Source organism: Calypte anna, chromosome 2, assembly GCF_003957555.1.
Source record: "Calypte anna isolate BGI_N300 chromosome 2, bCalAnn1_v1.p, whole genome shotgun sequence".
Lineage (NCBI taxonomy): Eukaryota > Metazoa > Chordata > Aves > Apodiformes > Trochilidae > Calypte > Calypte anna.
Genome location: NC_044245.1, coordinates 120397857 through 120413894, shown reverse-complemented (window position 1 = coordinate 120413894; position 16038 = coordinate 120397857). Strand labels below are relative to the sequence as shown.

The window sequence follows — 16038 nt, the reverse complement described above, 5'->3', positions numbered from 1 at the left end:
CACCATAGGGAAAGAATGAGAACATCCTTAAGAAAGTCAAGGCTAAGGAGACCATAACAGGTCAAAAAAAATTGCTGCAATCTCAAAGATACATTCTTTTGGCCATTCAAAGTTGTTTTCATATTCTATCTGCCAACATTTTTGAAATTCATAGTTTTATCTCAATTTCAGAATGATCATTTTTGATCCCTGGTACAGAAGTAGAAGTAGCACCGTAGAGACTTGGGAATGATCACAGAAAGTGTTTTTAATTTCCTAACCTTTGTCACCTTCAAAGATATCTTGGGAAATAAATTACTTGATCTATTGGATTAAAGTAAGATAAAATTTTCACTATTAAGCTGTTTACTAACACAATTTATAGAAAAAATTGTTAAAATTTGAGTATCTTTCTCAGCCAGAAGCTGCAAACTGCTTACCATTTCCCTGCCCTTGAAATGTAAGCCTGTTAGTTGAAAATTTCACAGTTTCCCTCTTGTTATTAAAAAGGTCTCTACAGACTTGCTATTGAAAAGATTACTATTGTAGAGTTGCTTGTTCTCCTATTTACCACTAATCAACGTGATGTTAAAAATGAGAAATGAGTTGCCTTCAGTCTATTTCCAAGCAGACAAATGCCCCTACCATTATCTATCCACCAGTCAGCTTCCTCTTTTTGGCAAGAAATGAAATTACTGATTTTGTTGACAGAACAATTTGTTGAGGTCTGGCTGCAAATAGAACTTCAGCCTCAGCTCTCCTCAGAACTGACTATTCTTTTCAACAGGCACAGCAAAGCGGGCACACACCCAGACCTCAGCCACAGAAGTTCAGCTTCTACTAGATTCATGCAAGCACCTCTGTATTTGACAATTTAAGCAACTAGCTCAACTGTGGAAAAGGACATGTATTAATCCTGGCATCGCTGTTATAGGGACAGTAACCCTCAGGAGGGGTGGGAGATGAAGTGGACAAGCAAGCAGTGCAAATGCCCTCAGCTGCCATGGTTGTTTCAGTGAGCCTGAAAATGGAAGCAAAACACCATCAACCTGTGTCAGCAAACTTGTGCTTTTTCTTCTCTGCTCTTACTTATCTGCAAAGAAAGTCATCTGAATGAATCCTGAAAAATTTGGCTGACCCAAAGCAACCCAAAAGCTCAAACCAGACTTGAATTCACTGATGCATAGAATTCACTTTAATTTCTAAATCTACTATTGACTGCAAATTCCAGGGAGCTGGGGGTCTACTTCATCCTGTTTATGAGCAGTTAAGGAGATTCAGACCCTGCAAAGTACATGTTAACTGAGATAAGTTCTTTTCATCCTGACTCACTTAAAAAAAAAAATAAAAATCTGTAAACAACAAACAAGTAAACAAAAGCCACTCACAAAGTTAGCTTAATACAGCTGCAATTAGATTAATGCATTTTATATTTTTACAACTAAAGCTTCTTCCCCCTAATCCTGAGGCTACTTTTTGCTCCTTGGGAAAACTGCAGCGGAGGATTCAATTTTTTCTTTTTTTTTTTTCTAATAATGGTTTATCTTTGATATAATGACCTGGTTTTCCATGTAAGCTTGGATGTCAACACCAAACTCTTAAAGTTACTAGTTTGTATCCTCAGAATTTATCTAGAAGCTTCTGAAATGAAACACAGCAAAATAAATTTGGGGGCTGGACTAGAGATGATCTCCAGAGATCAACCCCTAACATCCTGTGAAGTCTCATATTAAAACTCACTGCCTCTCTTTCCATATTTTTCCCTCTTACTATGATCAAATCTAAAGTTCTGCCTTAAACTTAGGTCATACTAAGTTCTGACACTTCAAAACTGAAGTAAATTAAAAAGCATTGTCTGTAAGTATCCCCTAAACCACTTGTTAAAATCACATATTTAATATTAATATAAAAAGTCACTGAAACTCAGAGTCAGATAAAAAGGAAAGAAAGTTAAAACCAGTAATACAGGGTACAACTGTAAAGAATGAACTGAGTCAGAAGTATTGAAATATATTAAAGCCTCTCTAAAAATGTAAATTTCTCTGGAAAGTTCTGGATTTGGACATTAAAATCAGGAATACCTCTCTTCTCCCAAAAGGAAAGAAGGATATTATTAAATAAGGATAATACATAATTGTATTGTTGGCAGCATCTACCAGCAAGATGAGATCTACCAATAAGAGCTATGCATTGTTTTCAGCATTCATAGGTAAGAAGCCTACTTCCATTTTTGTGTGGACAAAAGAAGAAATACATATTGAAGATCAACTGCCCAGACACTGTATGAAACTACATATGCAGCCAACAACGTGCAAGATCTCCATCACACCTAAGAGGGTCACTGCGTGGCAACCAGAGTCCTGCAGAAAAGACTGGTTTCAGTTTGCTTAACAGCTGGGAGCCAGGGAGTAACAAACAGGTGAAGTATTTAGCAATTCAATGAACAAAATTCTATCATTTTCCAAAACCATGATTTTAGCCTTGGAACTAAAACAGCAGGTACAAGCAAACACCTAACTACACCAGGCACAGAGAGAGGACGGTGAGCGTGTATTAATGTTCAATCACAGCGTGGTCACCGTCTCCTTTCTCTGAGCAGAGACCTCCACTCAGAGAATTTCTTCTGCTAATATAATGTCAGTCTGACATTTCCTTGCAAAAGAAATAAATGTTATTATCCTGAAGGGCATAGCAAAATACGTGGTCTGTAAGACACTTTTCTGAGTGTGATGCTGAAACTGGTGGTATCAGGAGGGATCATCTTTCTCATCTTACTCATCAATTTAAAAAACTTTAAAAAATATTAAAATGTCTATCTGCAGGAGACATGAAAAGTGCCTGAAATATGTGAAGAAGCATGGTAATTGTGGTGAGAATCTGGACCAGTTCTGAGAGTATGAACTGGCCCCACTCAGTGCCCAGGGCTGATACTTTACATATCAGCAGTTAATAAAAAATGCCTTGTTTAGCAAATAAAAACAGAAAATTGAATCTGCATAACTTTCTGCCAGTGAGACCTATTTTCGTAAGCAGGTAGTTGGTAACTGATGGACATTGCTACTAATTTTTTCTCAGACAAGTGCATATACCAGGCTGGTGTAGCCTAGCAACCCTGTACAAAAATGATTCTCAAAAAGGGGATTCTCATTGCAACCTTCCCATAGATGTGCTATCAATTGCAAGCTGACCTGTATTTGCCATTTCACAGAGGCTCGATATCCCTCTCCCACTTGAGCCTAATCCCCGTGTTTGGGCAGGTACTGTCATACACTCAGAAATCCTTTTCCATAAGAGTGCTAAATACAAATTAAAAAAAACACAACAAAACAAAAAAACAAGTCTAAAAGTAAACTTAACCATGCTAGGAATAGATAGTGGAAACAGAGCCATTTTCATAGGTCTACTGCAGTTGGATTCCCAGATAAACACAAGGCAAGGAAAATTCACACAGCACCTTGTATACTGCTGACTGTAATGTATATCCTTGTTGCCTGGATACCTCTAGTGAATTACTGAGCAAGGATGCAAGTCTTTTTTCTCGTCAGTATTAAATTTAAAAAATCCCAACCTGCCACTCCATAGGAGGCAGAAGATGCGCATGGAAGCCTCCTGCACCCACACCAAGCAAGTGCCAGGAAGGGACAGATCGAGCCTTGAGAATTTTAAATCATGTGGGTTGCCGTGCCACGTTATGAACTAGATCTTATACAATTCATCACCCAAGTTGCAGAAAAATAGTTCAAGAACTGAAATAATGAATTCTGTCATTTCCAATAGAAGTGTGAAGGGAGAATTATGAATGAACCTTTTAAAAACACGTATGTGGAGGGAGATTGCCCTTCTACAAAATGAAAGCAGCAGGCTTCTATTTAAATGGCCCAATCCTGAAAGCGAGACCTTTCATTTTCAATTAACTTAAATTGACAATTGAGAAAGGTTTGAAAATGTTGTTGGAGCCTTTCAGTTTGACAGATCTCAGCTCTGACATTCTGACCTGGTTTTTAGGGTATGCTGTTTTAAAACTGAAAATCTGAAAAATCTTTGATTCAATCAAAGCTGCTGCAAGACATTCACACCTCTTAATCTGTTAGAAATACATTTTCTGTATTTTCTCTTCAGGATGTGATGTAATGCATCATTCATTAAGATACATTAAAACCTAAAAGCCATGCCTTCCGCCAGTGTTATTTGATGTTGCAGTAATACCTCTTGAGGAATTAAACTCTAGCACAGGATATATTACCCTGTACAACAGGTAACTACTTAGCACAGAAATAAACCCTATCTTTATTTTCTGAAGTAGTCTACATTATCAGAATAATGCAATTATCTGCTATTACATACTTCATATCAACATGACACAACATAACCAAATCAAACTAGTTTTCAGGTTTAATATTCAGTTTTAGACACAGAAATGGAAGACTTCTGAACAGCTGAATGACTTCATTAAATAAAAAATGAAAATTAATAAAACAAGAGAATATTTCAAAGATCACAAGCAAAAGACAGAACTTTGAAATCACTATGGAATGAGGCAGAGAGATGCCCAACTTGAAAGTCTGTTTATCAATTAATAAATGGAGTACATTGCTCCTGCTCTTTGACAGATGTAAAAGCGCTGTCTGCTAGGCTTAGTACCACATGGTGCCAACAATACAGCCTTAAATCAGATGTGAATCATTTTTTGTTATAACAGAGTCAATTCCCAAATAAACAAAGAAAAAAAACCCAAATAACCACTAACAAGAAGTTGATTTTTTCCATTGTATAGGTTATGACATTATTAGTTTTCAATTTGATTCGGGAAGTCTCTTTCAATTAATGACCTCCTATAGGGAATTAATACTGTTTAAAGTCATGTTTTGTTTCTTGTAGACAGTGGAAATAGAGATAGATGATGCAGATTTGCAGGTAACACTGATGGCACATGCTGGACCTCATTTTTTACACCAGTCAGAGACAGCTTAAAGAGAGAGTGTGGACCGATTTCTGGTTGTATTGAATCCAAATGGACACATATAAATTCTGCTGTGAAATCTCAAACAGGAACCGTATCAAATACATGGAGAAAGTTCTTTTATTGCACTGCTGTAGTTCAGTAAACTCATTGGGATCAAGTAGAATTTGATTCAGATTCAAATTTGTCCAAGCAATGCTGTTTATCTTGAGGAATGGGAACAGCAAAGGTGTTTATACTAGAACATTTCTGTTAAGGACTGGAGAGAATTTAAAGATTTGCACAAATTAGCAGTAAGTAACACTTGGCCAGCGAAAAAACTGGCTATTATATTCAGGCCACAGGAATTCCATTTTCCTCGCTGTACCTCCTGAGTTCTTCCCTTGCGGGTGCAGGACAGAGAGCAATGATAGCTCAATGCCACCTGAAGCTTTTCTCCACACACTGCCTAAGAATACTTTTATGCTCCATCTTGGAAATGCAAACTGGACCTCTGCATTGCTCTTGTTTTACACTACTGCAGCTAAGTGCAAAATTTTGGAACAGGGATATTCCTCTGGTTATATGACACAAGGTGCAGAGGACACAAAGTTCGTGTTATGTATCAGTCCAAATGCATGAGCTGCTAATATCAAAAGTAACATCATGAAAAAGATAACATCCTCATATTTTTTACACTTGATTTTATTTATTTTTTAAATATAGGTATGAAGCCAGCCTTAGGCAGACTGATGCATTTCAGTAAGACAGGGATAGGGATCAATCAGTACTTCAGAGACTTAAGGATGAGAAGTGTGAACTGAGCTACAACTGAACATTTTGTCCCTTTCCCCTTCATCATAATACTATAAAAAGGAAAAACAACTAAAAGACCAAACTATTTGAAAATCATATGAAGAAATGTATCTGAAAATGACCTGCATATATAAAAATGCTTAATATGCCTCTAACACAAGTTGGAAGAACTTTTTTCTTAAGGAATGCGGGTAATTACACAGCACTTTGCAGTTTTCTCAGCATGTAAGACTATTCACTAATTCATTTTTAACATACTCAGCACCAATAACAAAGGAGATGTCACTTTAAACTACTCCTTGTCATGTGAATGAGAAGTCACAATAAATCAAATACGTGCAGCGCTGTACAAGGCCTAAACAAAGGAAAGTCCAATTTAACACAACCATAGTTTACTATGTGGAATTGACTTATAAAAATGTGGAAAACAATTTTAAAATACTGGTATTGCAACCTACTGTCTACTTTACAAAATGCTTTACTGTATTTTCCGTTTCAGAGTGCAGAAACAGATGTTTGACTATCACAGGTGTGACATCTGAAAGTTGGCTTTCATCAAAGTTACCCTGCATGCAGTGCACCTGCAACACTATTAAAGCACTGGAAACACTTCTGGATTCGACTAGCTAAAGTTATTCTTGTCTTGCTTTGCCCATTTCATGGTTTACTTTTTTATAATTATTTTCCCCCTAAGGGAAATACCTCAGGATTCTATACCAAGGCATCCACCACCAAGAGCTATTCCTAGGAGCTGCCCTACAATAACAAACGCATCTGCTGCACCGGTGATCATGAGGGAGGGGGCGGAGAAATATGCAAGGGAGGCAAAAACAAAAAGTCTTTAGAAAAATCTTCCTAAAGCCGGTGCAAAGACGGCTAAGGAGACACAAATGCCAACACAGCCCCCCCCCCCCCGGCAGCAATGGGACTCTCCTGCGGGGGCAGGGGCTGCAGACGGGGAGCCAGGGGCTCAGCGGACCCGGGCTGGGCCGGGTTCCCGCCACCGAGACACGCACGCACCCCGCCCCGGGGGCCCGAGGCTGCGCCCAGCCCAGCGCGGCTCTCGGAGCGCCCCGGACGCCGACAACAGGGACACGTGACCAAACGTAAAAAGAAAAATAAAATAATAATAATACATTTTTTTTTAAATGTATAAAATTAAATTCCCCCCCCCCCAGATCGGCTGCTGTCCGTTTTACCACGAGCCGGGTCAGCTGTCCGCACCTCACACATTTGCCGCCTCCAGCGAGGCTGCCCGCCGGCTATGAGGGGTGCTCGGGGCTGTGCCACTCGCTGGCCCCCGGGAACTTACCGGCGGGGCCGCCCCGTCCCTCGGCCTCCGGCGGCGCGGTCACAGCTCAAGGAGGCGGCATCCCCCGGGCCTCCTGCCTCCCCCGCACCCCCCGGCTCCCCGTGGGCGTCCCGGCGCTGGGTTGCGTGACTTGTTTGGTGTGGCTGGCACCGTCTTTACCATATGCTGTAGAGGGAAGAAGGGGGAGAAGAGTGTGTGGAGCGGGGCGGGGGGAGGAATTAACTTTGCTCAATGGCGACAGGGCAGCAGCCACAGCCCAACCATCAGATCGATTTACTAAACAAACTGAAACGTGGGTGGGGATGTTAAACAGTAACCAGCGGCCTCAATGAAAACTGAAAGCTACCGCTGCCGACAGCGACTGGCCCTGCGCGCACCCGCGCCCCGCCAGAGGGCGGGCCCGGTGTTCCCGGCCCGGCCCGGCTTGCCTCCGTTCGGCTCGGCTGGGCTCCCGCTGGCGGGAGCCGCGGTGCTGCGGAGGCGCTTTGCCCCCCAGCCCCGCTCCCCCCATCCTTCGTCTGGCTCCGCCGCAGCGCCCTCCGGCCGCCGGTGAGGGGAGCGACCGATCCCCTTGCTCCTGGGCTGCGGGCGGGGAGAGAACCCCGACCCACTCTGCTCTGGGCTGCTCCGTGCCCAGCCAGCCCGTAGGGCCTGAGCGAACGGCGATCCCCGGCGGCGGGGCCGCCCCCGCTGCCCCCCGAAGCGTAGTGCTCAGCTCTGCGCCGTGTTTGGCAGCTACAGATTTGCGGGAGGTCAAATCTTAAAAGGTTCCCCACCCAGTGTTTCTCCCCTTGCTTCACTAACGCTGTGGTGGCGGGGGGAGGAGAAACCCCCCCCTTCTTTTAACTGGACGCCTGGTGATGTAAAGAAACGGAACGAAATGCGGGAATCCATTTCAGACTCTGGGTTCCCCTCGCTAGAGACACTTCGTCGGCCTCGTACCATGGGGAAGGTCGTGACACAAGGAAGTATTTTTAAAATAATAACTGTCCTTGTCTTCCGACTTTGAACAGTCACAGACTCGAAACAATAATTAGTGCCCTTCCTATGGTATCACCAGCTCACACCCACAGAAGCATCAGGAAGAAAATAATTCAAGGCAATGAAGGTCGTATCTTGTCACTCCAAATGTCATCCGGGGGGCCTCCCTGGCAGTTTGAGAGGAGGATATCTGGCAGAAGTTCCCATGTAAGAATGACCAAAGTCCCCATAGAGAGGGACTACCTCACCGTGGCTGCGTGAACATGCCTGAGTCCCCAAACTGCCCACCCGTGTCAAGTGATTTAACGACGCGCTCTCAGGAGAGGGGACTACGCAGGCTCTTACACAGGAAGGAGATGAGAAAAAAAATATGAAAAATGTTCTCTTCCTGCAGTCTTGGAGAGCGGCTGGTGATTGATTGGTTTCCCCAGAGAGGAGATCATTTTCCTCTCTCTAGTACCGACGGTACCTTGCCGTGTTGTTGTATCTTGTTAAGATGGCCAGTTCCTTATTTCCAGAGTTTTCCCGTGGAAACTCTGGATTCAGTTTCTTGGGACTTTCGATTGTCCGTTGAAGGGAACAAAGGAAAATATGTATGATCCCCCACCATCACACACCCCCAATTACGAAACATTAGTTATCACTGGAAATAATTGCTCAGATATCTACATGGACGGTGTCAATATACCCAAAGCCATCCAGTGTTATTTCAGAGGTGGTTTTTAAAAGGCCAATAAAAGTCAGCAAGGTAGACTTCTTTTCCTGAGGAGTTCGTGTCCATCTCCTGCTGCAGATAAAATACTGCAGGCAAGGGCAGCACTGACAATGAAATAAACGTTACTGCTGCTGGCTACTGCGCGCCTCGCAGCAACCCGCGGGGGCAAACAGCCGGTTTAAAAAGTCACTGTTACTTAAATGAGGGCTGTTTATAACCTCTCTTACAAGAATCTTAGCTATATGCCCTGGGCTAATCAGGGTTTTTGTATGAATAAAGAGGATTGTTTGAAATTTCTTTGCTGTCTTAATTAGAATAAAGTTAATATTCTAAAGCCATATGGTCATGTGCAGCAACTATTTTTGCACTTTCAACTAGACGCGGGCAGATTTGATGACGAGGACGTTTTGATTCCAGTCACTTCAGCGTATGCAAACGTTACTATTCTTTCTGCGGGAAAGGTAGTGCTTCGTGCCAAAACCAAACAGCTTGCAGAATAGTAAATGGAATTTCTTTCCTATGCGGGGAATATTTGCGCGTATTTCTCATCACATAAGGCCACGTTTGATTTAACCTTAATGTAACTAGTGGTTTTCATTTCGGCTTCAGCGTTTCCTTAAATGGTTTTTATGAAGTGGTTGCCTCTTTTAGTTATCAACAACGTTTTTGAGGAAGAATGGGGGGGCAGCATAGAGTCCCTTGACGGTAACCTCGCCGCCAGTGCTACCTCTGGAGCAGCTTTTTTACGAGTCACCTCCACGATGAAATCATGCGACCGCCCAAAGAACCGCAGTAGCTGTGAATTGCCCCGGCGCCCGTGGCCAGGAGCCCTTCCCCCTTCTCCCAAGGTGGGGGTTCCCGCCACCTCCAGTCCTGCCCCCCACCTCTCCCTTCTTCTACCCCGAGGGTGGAGTACTAAGGCACTAGTGCAGCTGCAGCGACCTTCTGTCCGGGATCCCTGAAAGCATCAGCTGCGTCATCAGGGGCAGGAGATGCCCCTTTTGCTCACTATATCTCTCCCTAACTACACCCCGAGAGGACGGGTTGGAAGACAGTAGCGAAGTTCGGGAGGGAAGGAAATCCATGTAGCCATGTAGATAACGAATATTTTCAGGCGCAGACCTCCAAGAGGAAGTCCCAGGAAGTATAGTTTCTGTGTCAATTTTTATAAGCCCCTCTAAGCACTTGTCTGCTTCTGGCTGTAGCCTGAGACACCAGCCAGGTAGCTCCCCGCCGGGCTGCTGCCTCCGGCTCAGCCTCCACCACCGTCCCCCCCTCCGCCCTACGAGAAACCCTCGCCCTCGGCGTACAGCCCCGTACGGTCCCGCGGGGCAACTACGGCCCACCCCTGCCAGCCTCTGCCCTTTCCGCACTGCTCCGAGCAGCGTTTGCCTGCCCCTCGCCAGGCAGGCGCCCGGCAGATTACTGGGGAAGAAAACAAGGGGATCAGCCGGGGCTGCCCCCGCAGCCGGCGGAGCAGGGGCCGGGACGACGGTCAGGGCAGCCCGCCTGGCCTCCGCTCGCTTCATTCTGGTATCATTAACCTGCGGGTGAAGCAACTGTTTGCGTGCCCTCTCTCTCCCCTGGGCTGCTTTTTCCCTGTTACTGATCCATCCCTTGTAAATCATTTATGGGGAACTGGGCACTTCTCCCCTCGCAGGACCCTCCCTTGAAGAACTTTCGCATCTTCAGGCAAACGCCTTTTCTTTGTTAACACGAATAAATTGATAAAGGACCCCAACGTGCCTTCATAAAGCAATCCAAACGGCTCCCGGGAACTACAGTCACTTAGGGTCACGGGGTGCTCCTGCCTTTAAAAGCGCAATGCAGGAAACGATCAGGACCAAACCGGTTTAAAGAAATAGCTAGTTTTATGTGGTTACCTCAAACCATAAATGGGAAACGCGGTCTAATTTTACTAGTTCTAGTACCTAGCGTTCAAGCTGACTTGCTGAGCCCTTTCCCCCTCCCACTGGTCAGAGAGCACCTGGCATTCTGGTAGTAACTAACGTTTCTGGGTTTTCTTGTCTTGAAAAATAGAGAAAGTGCATTGTTCAAAATAAAAGAAAAGCTGTAAATCTCTTAAAACTCTGAATCGTGAGATTACGCCGGCACCATGCGGCTATGAACCGATTTCAAGAGCTGCGTTAAGAGACCCTGTTTTCTTTAAAGGCTCCCTGGCTAAACTATTAATTGCCAGGGTTTCATGAAAGATTTGCAGACTTTACAATCATTTATGATCCATGCAATAAAAACTCGGAGATACGGGCAGACTAGTTCAAGGTGTAATGCAAAGATGTATTAGGTGCCCTTGGCAACTATCTGTGGGTGCTGTTTGTATTCTCCTAACACACCCTTCGCTGCAATGAACATTTCTGCAAACCGCGGGTTGGGTTGTTCATTTCCAGAGCTCTGCAGGTTCACACAAAAGAGCTATAGATTCCAGGCAGGGGAATCAAATGATTGGAAACTCATTCCAGTCCCCCGAAGAGTTCAAATGCAAGTGAGATAATTACCCTTGACGAAAAGTAAACTTCGAGGGAAAATATATGTCTTTCCCCCCTCGTAAATTAAAAGCCCGCGAGAGAGAAGATTTGAGTATTCAGAGCTGTAATGTTCTCCTGACCCCCATCAAGGCGGAGATTACATTATTGTCCTCCACAGCAGAAGGCGGAGAGGAACCCCTCGAACCCGAAGAAAGACACCTCAAAGGGTATTGACGGTCCTCCAATGATATCCTATTTAGGAGCCTCACAAGCGAGCACCCTAGGCAGTTTAAAGATTATCCCTCCTAAAAGATCTTTGAAGATTATGCTAATAACTGCAGATTACAAGAGTTTACTCCGAGAGCCGAGAAACAAAAACAGCCTCGTGGCGGTTGCCCATGGTAATTTTCCGCCCCGCTTTTCAGATGATTTGTCCCCGTCCCCCCCCCGCCCCTTCCCCTCGGCTGTTCCCCTCATTAGTAGCAGAATGAAGCGGGGAGGGGGGCGGGGGGAGAGCTCCAGTTGCCCCTCTCTGCCTAACGAGAGGGGGCTACGGAGCGGGGGGCGGCAGTGGCGGCAGTGGCCAGACCGGGCAGGGTAGGGCAGGGCAGGGCCAGGCCAGGCCAGGCAGGGCAGGGCCAGGCCAGGCAGGGTAGGGCAGGGCAGTGCCGGACCGGGCCGGGCCGGGGAGGGCAGCGCGGGCTCTGTGCGAGACCCAACCGCGCCACCTAGCGGCTCCGCGACTCCCTGCCCGCTGCGGCCCCGCGCTGGCTGCGGCCCCGGGCACACGGAGGTGGCGGGGTGGTGGCAGCTGGAGCCAAGGCGGGGGTCACCGCCCCAGCCAGTAACGAGAGCCTGGAAGTGAGGTGCGGAGCAGACTCCTTCCAGCTTGTCAAAGTGTCGCATGCGAGGCGTCTCACCTATTACAGGGGGAAAGACTGCCAGCCGGCAGGTTTCACGCTGCCCGAATGATTCGTTTGCTTCCGGTCACCCCCGAACTTGACCCTTTCACCCACAAATAGTTATGATGTAGATCGGTAGAGTGTAAGAGCCGGGGTCTCTGTCCTGTTTGTTCCACCTGAACCATGTCAGCGATCCTATCAATTGTTTTTCCCAGAAAGAGCACATCCTCTGATGATGCAGAGGGTGAGAGGCAAATCATCGTCTGGGACAGTGTCAGTAACATAGCGGTGGTGAATATGTGGAAGTACAAATCCTGTTCAATTTTTTAAAATTTTCTGATTAAAAATCCTGCCAGGCTAAGGCAGGAATAAAAGCTTGAAAGCACAAATGCAGTTACTGATGTAATGAGAACAAAGATCATTATTACATAGAGGAAAACCGTACCTGCATATTTGGAGATACTACTTCGCTCTTGTAGCTTAATCCAGGCCATGTTATGGTATGCTTTATGCAAATTGTGATTAATTTCTTTTCCTTCCAAAATACAGTAAGGAGATGTATGCATGAAAAGATTAATAGGAAAATATTTCTATATTTCTGTTATTTTAAGCACTTCACAATGTATCATGATCTAAAAACACTGGTTTCAGAAGATCAACTTTATCAGGATTGTTGCTTGGTCTACACTTGAGAAGTGTATAGTTCTATCATTATTTGATGTCTTTCATATGATATAGAACATGTTTCATGCTTATTTATAAAAATGTTCAAAAGGGTTTAAATACATAGCAGTTTCAGCGTGGATACATATGTGTTAGTCTGCATGCTCTGTCCAGTGTGGGCTATTCTGAAAGGATCTTTACTCAAGTGGAGTCCTCTAAATTTGAGTGTGTTATGGACAACTTAGAGTGTTCCCAGGAGGTATAGGTCCTGGGAGATACCTTAGAAACTGTAGAACAGGCAAGCAGAGGATATTGCTGTTGAAAGAGATGTAAACAATACCAATGTGAGAACGCAGCAAGACTCAAACAGGCTAGAACAGAGATTAACAGGATGAGTATGCATCTGATGCATAATTTGTACACAAAGTAGTTCCACCTCATTGATTCAGTTAGGGATGATTGAATCAAAAATGTAGGCAAGGCAAAAGAAAATTATCTTTTACTGATAAGTGAGTATAACTCACACTGTGTATACTGATAAGCAGCGTGTATAGATTCATATTGACAATGTAGACGTGGCATATAAAAATCATCTCACTGGGAATTGGGAATAATTCAGTCATCATGACATCAACTGGATGAAATTTGTGCAATGTTTTCAGCTTGACTCTGCAGGTAAAAAGCACCCTAGAAGTCTAATGAACCATTTGAACAAGTTCTATTTGTCTGTGTTAATAATGAAAGTTAAAAGTAAATGGTCTGCCTAGGCTCTTTCTATCTCCTCAGGTAGATGCAGAGAAGATGAGGCAAATCACCTAAATCTTAAAGTTTACCAGCTATTTTTATAGCATCCCAGAATATATTGGTTTTGGCACTGCATAGAAAGAATTACAGAATAGCTTTAGAGCCTATTTTGCACTTTAACCTCTTCACCATGGTCAGCTCAGAAACACGTCTCAGGTCTCTAATGAAGGAGAAAGCCTGATGTTGGCCACAGCAGCTGAGGCTGAAGGGGCTGAACCAGATGAATGCTAAAGAGCCCTACTAGTCCCCCCCTTGCTTTAAGCACTTTTTTCTAGGTTGTCCACTCCTATCTGAAAGCTTCCATTTTTTGAGGTCTTGTACCAACCGTGTCACAATGAGGTCCAGCTTGACTTAGAAAATGTGTCAACTTGTATGCTTTAGAATCAGATGAATCTTACAATACTGGACATGCACTCAGTTACAATAGGAGAACTGAAGGGGGGATATGATGTTCAAAAAACAGATAAAAAGAGGACTGGAAACTTGCAGCAGAAGCTGAGTGGCCTTCTGGGTCAGCTACGGTGTTGGAGATTTTGCAAGTATAACTTCAATCATCTGTGAGGGGGAGAACCTCTGTCTATCTTCTAGTACTGAACTCACCAGATCCAGAAGGAACAGGCTGCTTTATATGTACTCCCAGCCTTGTATGTGCTGCTAAAATTATTAGAGTTAGTAGGAATGCAGCTACAACTGCTATTCTAATATATTCTTCATGCATGGTACAGAGTACAGCAACATTCAGAACACATGATCAAACACTACTATGTTCCTATTTATTTTAAAAATATAAGACAAGTATTGTTTCTTAGGTAATTAAAAAATTGAGAAAAATAGCATTTTAATAAGTTTTTGCTTTTTAGGATAGCTATAAATCTAAAACTCCATATTTACATTTTCAGTAAGAACCATGTGACACAATGTAGTCTACCTGAAGTCTAACCTAAAGCCTAACCACAGTATCTGCATTCTACCTTCTTGATGATGAACCTAAAGTTGTAATTCTTTTAAATGTATTACTTAAAGCTAAAAGCTTAAAGCTTCATAAAAAAAGCAAGCAACAAGCAAGCAACTCCTACAATTGCTAAGAGACAATATATTTACATGTTAAATAATTTGTAAAATTCCATTGCTAACCCCAAGAATTACGTCATCACCATAAAAATAACTACACCATATAGATCATATGGTGTAGTATAAGCTAGTGTTTGCTAATTTTCTGTGTATTTTTTCACACTTATTTGTAGAAACAAGTATTTTCTTTCAAGGAATGGGAGAGATTGGTGCATGTTTTTGCCAGCTTGACAGTAGGATGTTTTAGTGAAGTACTCAGATTGCTTTTTCCCCGGAAAGTTTGTATGTGTAGTTTTATAGCATGTTAACATAAGTGAATTTCAGAGTTTCCACCTTTCCCTCAGAAACAGAAACAAAAAGACCATTTAAGTCACAATGATGTGTGTTGGTTAGAAAAATGGAATGCATCAAACTCATTACAAAATAGCTGTTTTAAGAGTTATTTGGTTTGTCCCTGTAGAATAAAACATGTAAACCAAAAGAGGCATGCTGGACAAGGGTACATTGAAAGGAAATTATCTCCCCAGTGTGGAAAACATTGGATCATCCAAGAAAGATGCCCTTTGGGAACAACTGCTTCTCTATTGTCTATGCTACCATCACCATGGAACAGTTAATTTGTCCCTGAGGGATGCTCTATATATATTTAAACATTTGTATAGATGTACTCCTTCCTCTGCTTTCTCTGTAGACTTACCGTGTGATATTATGCCAAGTTTTTTAGGCTGTCTGTGTTCCAGCTCCTGATTCATGTATCTAGTGTAATAGGGTATTCCTCCTGTTGAGACAAATAAAAGTTCTGGGGAGAAAGCCAGACTCAAACAATAAAGGAAGAGGTCCTAGACTCCCTGAAGATGAAACTGTATGCTTCACAGGTCTAGCACAGAACTTCAGATAAGAATACAGAGCATGCATGGAAGTAGACCTGAGATCTAGCACCTGTGTTTCATCTGAACTATTGATGTGCCCCAGATTCATCTTCTGTTATTTTGGTTGAGCCTCAAGGGTGGAGATTTGTATGAGGAAGTGAATTTCAGACTTGCTTCTGTACTGAAGCATCACTTTCCGATACCCTTCGTCACACAATGTTGTGTGAAACAGGGAAAGGGATTCAGAAATGTGAATCTTAAATGAGCCCTATGACTAAAGAAAATTTCAGATGGAATTTCTTGAGAAATCTTGCTTTCAAAAAGTCTCCCATCCTGACTTGAAAATAAAAAAAAGTGACTGAATCAAGTTACCATGCTGAATGGGCTGGCAAAAGAACCTATGTCCAGGGAAGAACAGCTATGTACATGCTGTAGAGCCACAGTCAAAGTTCAGATGGGTAGATTTGCACCAATCGAGTTATATTAATGTATTGTCTTATT

General features: G+C 43.4%; 1 protein-coding gene across 1 annotated transcript in view; it reads right to left on the bottom strand.

Annotated features, from left to right (window-relative positions):
• HNF4G (hepatocyte nuclear factor 4 gamma) overlaps positions 1–7119 on the bottom strand; it is a 55959-nt gene extending 48840 nt beyond the window's left edge. Inside the window, exon 1 of the mRNA XM_030446263.1 lies at positions 7047–7119. The gene's annotated coding sequence lies outside the window, so the exon portion shown is untranslated. The remainder of the gene's footprint in view (positions 1–7046) is intronic.
• Positions 7120–16038: the final 8919 nt, after the last annotated feature.